Below are 8026 nucleotides of genomic sequence, written 5' to 3' on the forward strand. Positions count from 1 at the left end.
AGCACCAGAGCTCCATAGCTCCATAGCACCAGAGCTCCATAGCTCCATAGCACCAGAGCTCCATAGCTCCATAGCACCAGAGCTCCATAGCTCCATAGCACCAGAGCTCCATAGCTCCATAGCACCAGAGCTCCATAGCTCCATAGCACCAGAGCTCCATAGCTCCATAGCACCAGAGCTCCATAGCTCCATAGCTCCAGGGCTCCATAGCTCCAGGGCTCCATAGCTCCATAGCTCCAGGGCTCCATAGCTCCATACCTCCAGAGCTCCATAGCTCCAGCCTGGGTGGCTGGTGGCTCCATAGCTCCATACTTCCATAGCTCCAGTCAGAGAGTTGGCGAAAATTGCACTAAGTGCGAAAGCCCATTCATTTACAACGGCGTGTCCGCCAGGCGGCGACATTTCCCCGTTACCGGTGGCTGCGTGGCGGGTGAGTGACAGAGCTTATCCGAGCGGCTGGAACTCTGCGCCGGCGTGGTCGAGCGTGAGGCCCCGGCCCTTTGGCTGCCTGGTACCTAAAACACTTCCATTGATCCAGCCACGGAGGGTGCTGGCTGGTGGCTCCATAGCTCCATAGCTCCATAGCACCAGAGCTCCATAGCTCCATAGCACCAGAGCTCCATAGCTCCATAGCACCAGAGCTCCATAGCTCCATAGCACCAGAGCTCCATAGCTCCATAGCACCAGAGCTCCATAGCTCCATAGCACCAGAGCTCCATAGCACCAGAGCTCCATAGCTCCATAGCACCAGAGCTCCATAGCTCCATAGCACCAGAGCTCCATAGCTCCATAGCACCAGAGCTCCATAGCTCCATAGCACCAGAGCTCCATACTTCCAGAGCTCCATAGCTCCATAGCTCCATAGCACCAGAGCTCCATAGCTCCATAGCACCAGAGCTCCATAGCTCCATAGCACCAGAGCTCCATAGCTCCATAGCACCACAGCTCCATAGCTCCATAGCACCAGAGCTCCATACTTCCAGAGCTCCATAGCTCCATAGCTCCATAGCACCAGAGCTCCAGAGCTCCATAGCACCAGAGCTCCATAGCTCCATAGCACCAGAGCTCCATAGCTCCATAGCTCCAGCCTGGGTGGCTGGTGGCTCCATAGCTCCATACTTCCATAGCTCCAGTCAGAGAGTTGGCTAAAATTGCACTAAGTGCGAAAGCCCATTCATTTACAACGGCGTGTCCACAAGGCGGCGACATTTCCCCTTTACCGGTGGCTGCGCGGCGGGTGAGTGACAGAGCTTATCCGAGCGGCTGGAACTCTGCGCCGGCGTGGTCGAGCGTGAGGCCTCGGCCCTTTGGCTGCCTGGTACCTAAACCACTTCCATTGATCCAGCCACGGAGGGTGCTGGCTGGTGGCTCCATACCTCCAGAGCTCTATACCTCCAGAGCTCCAGAGCTCCATAGCACCAGAGCTCCATAGCTCCATAGCACCAGAGCTCCATAGCTCCATAGCACCAGAGCTCCATAGCTCCATAGCACCAGAGCTCCATAGCTCCATAGCACCAGAGCTCCATAGCTCCATAGCACCAGAGCTCCATAGCTCCATAGCACCAGAGCTCCATAGCTCCATAGCACCAGAGCTCCATAGCTCCATAGCACCAGAGCTCCATAGCTCCATAGCACCAGAGCTCCATAGCTCCATAGCACCAGAGCTCCATAGCTCCATAGCACCAGGGCTCCATAGCTCCATAGCTCCAGGGCTCCATAGCTCCATAGCTCCAGGGCTCCATAGCTCCATAGCTCCAGGGCTCCATAGCTCCAGGGCTCCAGGGCTCCATAGCTCCATACCTCCAGAGCTCCATAGCTCCATAGCTCCATACTTCCAGAGCTCCATAGCTCCATAGCGCCATACTTCCATAGCTCCATAGCTCCAGACTTCCATAGCACCAGAGCTCCATACCTCCAGAGCTCCATAGCTCCAGCCTGGGTGGCTGGTGGCTCCATAGCTCCATACTTCCATAGCTCCAGTCAGAGAGTTGGCGAAAATTGCACTAAGTGCGAAAGCCCATTCATTTACAACGGCGTGTCCGCCAGGCGGCGACATTTCCCCGTTACCGGTGGCTGCGCGGCGGGTGAGTGACAGAGCTTATCCGAGCGGCTGGAACTCTGCGCCGGCGTGGTCGAGCGTGAGGCCTCGGCCCTTTGGCTGCCTGGTACCTAAACCACTTCCATTGATCCAGCCACGGAGGGTGCTGGCTGGTGGCTCCATACCTCCATAGCTCCATAGCACCAGAGCTCCATAGCTCCATAGCACCAGAGCTCCATGGCTTCAGAGCTCCATAGCACCATAGCTCCATACCTCCAGAGCTCCAGGGCTCCATAGCTCCATACCTCCAGAGCTCCATAGCTCCAGAGCTCCATACCTCCAGAGCTCCATAGCTCCAGAGCTCCATAGCACCAGAGCTCCATAGCTCCATAGCACCAGAGCTCCATAGCACCAGAGCTCCATAGCACCAGAGCTCCATAGCTCCATAGCACCAGAGCTCCAGAGCTCCAGAGCTCCAGAGCTCCATAGCTCCATAGCACCAGAGCTCCATAGCTCCATAGCACCAGAGCTCCATAGCTCCATAGCACCAGAGCTCCATAGCTCCATAGCACCAGAGCTCCATAGCTCCATAGCACCAGAGCTCCATAGCTCCATAGCACCAGAGCTCCATAGCTCCATAGCACCAGAGCTCCATAGCTCCATAGCTCCAGGGCTCCATAGCTCCATAGCTCCATAGCTCCAGGGCTCCATAGCTCCAGGGCTCCAGGGCTCCATAGCTCCAGGGCTCCATAGCTCCAGGGCTCCAGGGCTCCATAGCTCCATACCTCCAGAGCTCCATACCTCCAGAGCTCCATACCTCCAGAGCTCCATACCTCCAGAGCTCCAGAGCTCCATAGCACCAGAGCTCCATGGCTTCAGAGCTCCATAGCACCATAGCTCCATACCTCCAGAGCTCCAGGGCTCCATAGCTCCATAGCTCCATAGCTCCATAGCTCCATACCTCCAGAGCTCCATAGCTCCAGAGCTCCATACTTCCAGAGCTCCATAGCTCCGTACTTCCATAGCTCCATAGCTCCATACTTCCATACTTCCATAGCTCCATAGCTCCATAGCTCCATAGCTCCATACTTCCATAGCTCCATAGCTCCATAGCTCCATAGCCCCAGAGCTCCATAGCTCCATAGCTCCATAGCTCCATAGCTCCATAGCTCCATAGCTCCAGAGCTCCATACTTCCAGAGCTCCAGAGCTCCAGCCTGGCTGGTGGCTCCATAGCTCCATACTTGCAGCCACGGAGCTGGCGAAAATTGCACTAAGTGCGAAAGCCCATTCATTTACAAGGGCGTGTCCACAAGGCGGCGACATTTCCCCGTTACCGGTGGCTGCTTAGCGGGAGAGTGGCAGAGCTTATCCGAGCGGCTGGAACTCTGCGCCGGCGTGGTCGAGCGGCTGGCCTCGGTAGTTGAGGTACCAGGGGCGGGCTGGGGAGCTCCAGGCGGGGCTTGTGAGAGAGTGAAGCCGAGCGGCTGGAACTCTGGGCCGGCGTGGTTGAGCCACGGAGGGTGCTGGCTGGTGGCTCCATAGCTCCAGAGCTCCATAGCTCCATACTTCCATAGCTCCATAACTCCATAGCTCCATAGCTCCATACTTCCATAGCTCCAGAGCTCCATGGCTCCATACTTCCATAGCTCCAGCCTGGCTGGCTGGTGGCTCCATAGCTCCATACATCCATAGCTCCATAGCTCCATACTTCCATAGCTCCAGAGCTCCATAGCTCCATAGCTCCATAGCTCCATAGCTCCATACTTCCATAGCCCCAGAGCTCCATAGCTCCATAGCTCCATAGCTCCACACTTCCATAGGCAGGGAGGGTGCTGGAGCTCCACACTTCCATAGGCAGGGAGGGTGCTGGAGCTCCACACTTCCATAGGCAGGGAGGGTGCTGGAGCTCCACACTTCCATAGGCAGGGAGGGTGCTGGAGCTCCACACTTCCATAGGCAGGGAGGGTGCTGGAGCTCCACACTTCCATAGGCAGGGAGGGTGCTGGAGCTCCACACTTCCATAGGCAGGGAGGGTGCTGGAGCTCCACACTTCCTTAGGCAGGGAGGGTGCTGGAGCTCCACACTTCCATAGGCAGGGAGGGTGCTGGAGCTCCACACTTCCATAGGCAGGGAGGGTGCTGGAGCTCCACACTTCCATAGGCAGGGAGGGTGCTGGAGCTCCACACTTCCATAGGCAGGGAGGGTGCTGGAGCTCCACACTTCCATAGGCAGGGAGGGTGCTGGAGCTCCACACTTCCATAGGCAGGGAGGGTGCTGGAGCTCCACACTTCCATAGGCAGGGAGGGTGCTGGAGCTCCACACTTCCTTAGGCAGGGAGGGTGCTGGAGCTCCACACTTCCATAGGCAGGGAGGGTGCTGGAGCTCCACACTTCCATAGGCAGGGAGGGTGCTGGAGCTCCACACTTCCATAGGCAGGGAGGGTGCTGGAGCTCCACACTTCCATAGGCAGGGAGGGTGCTGGAGCTCCACACTTCCATAGGCAGGGAGGGTGCTGGAGCTCCACACTTCCATAGGCAGGGAGGGTGCTGGAGCTCCACACTTCCATAGGCAGGGAGGGTGCTGGAGCTCCACACTTCCATAGGCAGGGAGGGTGCTGGAGCTCCACACTTCCATAGGCAGGGAGGGTGCTGGAGCTCCACACTTCCATAGGCAGGGAGGGTGCTGGAGCTCCACACTTCCATAGGCAGGGAGGGTGCTGGAGCTCCACACTTCCATAGGCAGGGAGGGTGCTGGAGCTCCACACTTCCATAGGCAGGGAGGGTGCTGGAGCTCCACACTTCCATAGGCAGGGAGGGTGCTGGAGCTCCACACTTCCATAGGCAGGGAGGGTGCTGGAGCTCCACACTTCCATAGGCAGGGAGGGTGCTGGAGCTCCACATCCACACTTCCAGCCACTGCATGCTGGCACTTCCACCTTGCTTGCTAAGTCGGCGTGATCTTGCCCAAAAAGTCCCTCCTCACCTCCAGCTGGAAGTGGAAAAAAATCCTCCACCTGCTTGGCCGAGGTTCTGGAAGCCAGCAGCTCGCAGAATGTTGCCAAAGTTTCACTGGAAGGAAAAGAAAAGAGAAGACCGAGTGCGCATTTCACCTACCGCCGAATGTCCACAAGAGGGAAGTGTCACTCCGTCGCAGAATCTGCGCCGACGCACTCGGCACCCTTCGAATTTATGGTGCCGGTGCGGGTGTTCTGGGTGCAAAAAGGCCGCCCAAGTGGTAGAAAAAAATCAGACTTCGTCTCTTAGGTCGAAATTAATGCCAAGTTTTGAAATGCGCTGGCAGGGGTGGACCAGGGCCCGTTAGAAGTGCTTAGCCGAGGTCCTGGAAGCCTAACCCGGCGTGATCTTGTGCAAAAAGCCGCTGCTGAGCTCCAGCTGGAAGTGTAAAAAGAACCGGGCTGGATCAAAAAAAGAACCGGGCGGCCCGTTAAAATTGCTTAGCCGAGGTCCTGGAACCCTAACCCGGCGTGATCTTGTGCAAAAAGCCGCTGCTGAGCTCCAGCTGGAAGTGTAAAAAGAACCGGGCTGGTTCAAAAAAAGAACCGGGCGGCCCGTTAAAATTGCTTAGCCGAGGTCCTGGAACCCTAACCCGGCGTGATCTTGTGCAAAAAGCCGCTGCTGAGCTCCAGCTGGAAGTGGAAAAAGAACCGGGCTGGATCAAAAAAGAACCGGGCGACCCGTTAAAATTGCTTAGCCGAGGTCCTGGAAGCCTAACACGGCGTGATCTTGTGCAAAAAGCCGCTCCCGAGCTCCAGCTGGAAGTGTAAAAAGAACCAGGCTGGATAAAAAAAAAGAACCGGGCTGGATCAAAAAAAAGAACCGGGCGACCCGTTAAAATTGCTTAGCCGAGGTCCTGGAAGCCTAACACGGCGTGATCTTGTGCAAAAAGCCGCTCCCGAGCTCCAGCTGGAAGTGTAAAAAGAACCGGGCTGGATAAAAAAAGAACCGGGCTGGATCAAAAAAGAACCGGGCGACCCGTTAAAATTGCTGAGCCGAGGTCCTGGAAGCCTAACACGGCGTGATCTTGTGCAAAAAGCCGCTCCCGAGCTCCAGCTGGAAGTGTAAAAAGAACCGGGCTGGATAAAAAAAGAACCGGGCTGGATCAAAAAAGAACCAGGCGACCCGTTAAAATTGCTTAGCCGAGGTCCTGGAAGCCTAACCCGGCGTGATCTTGTGCAAAAAGCCGCTCCCGAGCTCCAGCTGGAAGTGTAAAAAGAACCGGGCTGGATAAAAAAAAGAACCGGGCTGGATCAAAAAAGAACCGGGCGACCCGTTAAAATTGCTTAGCCGAGGTCCTGGAAGCCTAACACGGCGTGATCTTGTGCAAATAGCCGCTCCCGAGCTCCAGCTGGAAGTGTAAAAAGAACCAGGCTGGATAAAAAAAAGAACCGGGCTGGATCAAAAAAGAACCGGGCGACCCGTTAAAATTGCTTAGCCGAGGTCCTGGAAGCCTAACCCGGCGTGATCTTGTGCAAAAAGCCGCTCCCAAGCTCCAGCTGGAAGTGTAAAAAGAACCGGGCTGGATAAAAAAAAGAACCGGGCTGGATCAAAAAAGAACCGGGCGACCCGTTAAAATTGCTTAGCCGAGGTCCTGGAAGCCTAACACGGCGTGTTCTTGTGCAAAAAGCCGCTCCCGAGCTTCAGCTGGAAGTGTAAAAAGAACCGGGCTGGATAAAAAAAGAACCGGGCTGGATAAAAAAAAGAACCGGGCGACCCGTTAAAATTGCTTAGCCGAGGTCCTGGAAGCCTAACACGGCGTGATCTTGTGCAAAAAGCCGCTCCCGAGCTCCAGCTGGAAGTGTAAAAAGAACCGGGCTGGATAAAAAAAAGAACCGGGCTGGATCAAAAAAGAACCGGGCGACCCGTTAAAATTGCTTAGCCGAGGTCCTGGAAGCCTAACACGGCGTGATCTTGTGCAAAAAGCCGCTCCCGAGCTCCAGCTGGAAGTGTAAAAAGAACCAGGCTGGATAAAAAAAAGAACCGGGCTGGATCAAAAAAGAACCGGGCGACCCGTTAAAATTGCTTAGCCGAGGTCCTGGAAGCCTAACACGGCGTGATCTTGCCCGAAATTCGGCCTCTATACTTCCATTTTAGGTACCAGGCGCTCATAGTGTGTTGGTCCCACTAGTCAGTGTACTGGTCCCACTCGCTAGTGTACTGGTCCCCCTAGTCAGTGTACTCATCCAGTTACCCCCCGTTTTCCAAAACACCATCGGCACCAAAAATTTGTCGAAATTTTTCTAAGTTCTCCTCGAGGTACCAGGGGGTGAGGTACCCGGGCTAAGGTGCAGTACCTTTTTTGGTCTTCAGGTGCGCCAGAGTACAATGAAATGGTCCCAGTAGTCAGGGTTAGGGTTAGGGTTAGGGTTAGGGTTAGGGTTAGGGTTAGGGTTAGGGTTAGGGTTAGGGTTAGGGTTAGGGTTAGGGTTAGGGTTAGGGTTAGGGTTAGGGTTAGGGTTAGGGTTAGGATGGGAGTATGGAGCCCTCCTCCCACCCGGATTGGGGAACTGACGTTCCCCCCGGGGAGAGAAGGGCAACGCACGGTCCATCCCCCCGCGGCCCGCTACCCACCCCTGTCCAAGATCACGGCTCGCCGGCCGGCGCTGCCGTCCACGGCGAACCAGCGTCCACCCACCATCGCCTTGATGTGGCATTTTGGAATAAAGATTTTTATATATATGTGTGCAGCTGGTCGTGCTTTGTGGTGAAATGAAAAACAACAGTACTTTTTTTGTGTTTTTTTAAAAAAAATTTTTATTTTTTTATTATTTTTTTTTTTTTTTTTTTTTTTTTTTTTTTTTTTTTTTTTTGAAAAAAAGAAAAAGAAGAACAATCTATCGTATGATTTGGCCAAATAATAAAGTGTGCACAGATAACGACAACGTTTCGGCCAAATCGGCCTTCTTCAGGTCTAGCACACTTTAATTGAATAATAATGACGATGTTGCTCCTCCGCTGTCCAAGCGTGG

The sequence above is a fragment of the Syngnathus leptorhynchus genome, unplaced genomic scaffold (assembly GCF_054491065.1).
Source record: "Syngnathus leptorhynchus isolate UIUO unplaced genomic scaffold, UIUO_Slep HiC_scaffold_720, whole genome shotgun sequence".
NCBI classification, from domain to species: Eukaryota; Metazoa; Chordata; class Actinopteri; order Syngnathiformes; family Syngnathidae; genus Syngnathus; species Syngnathus leptorhynchus.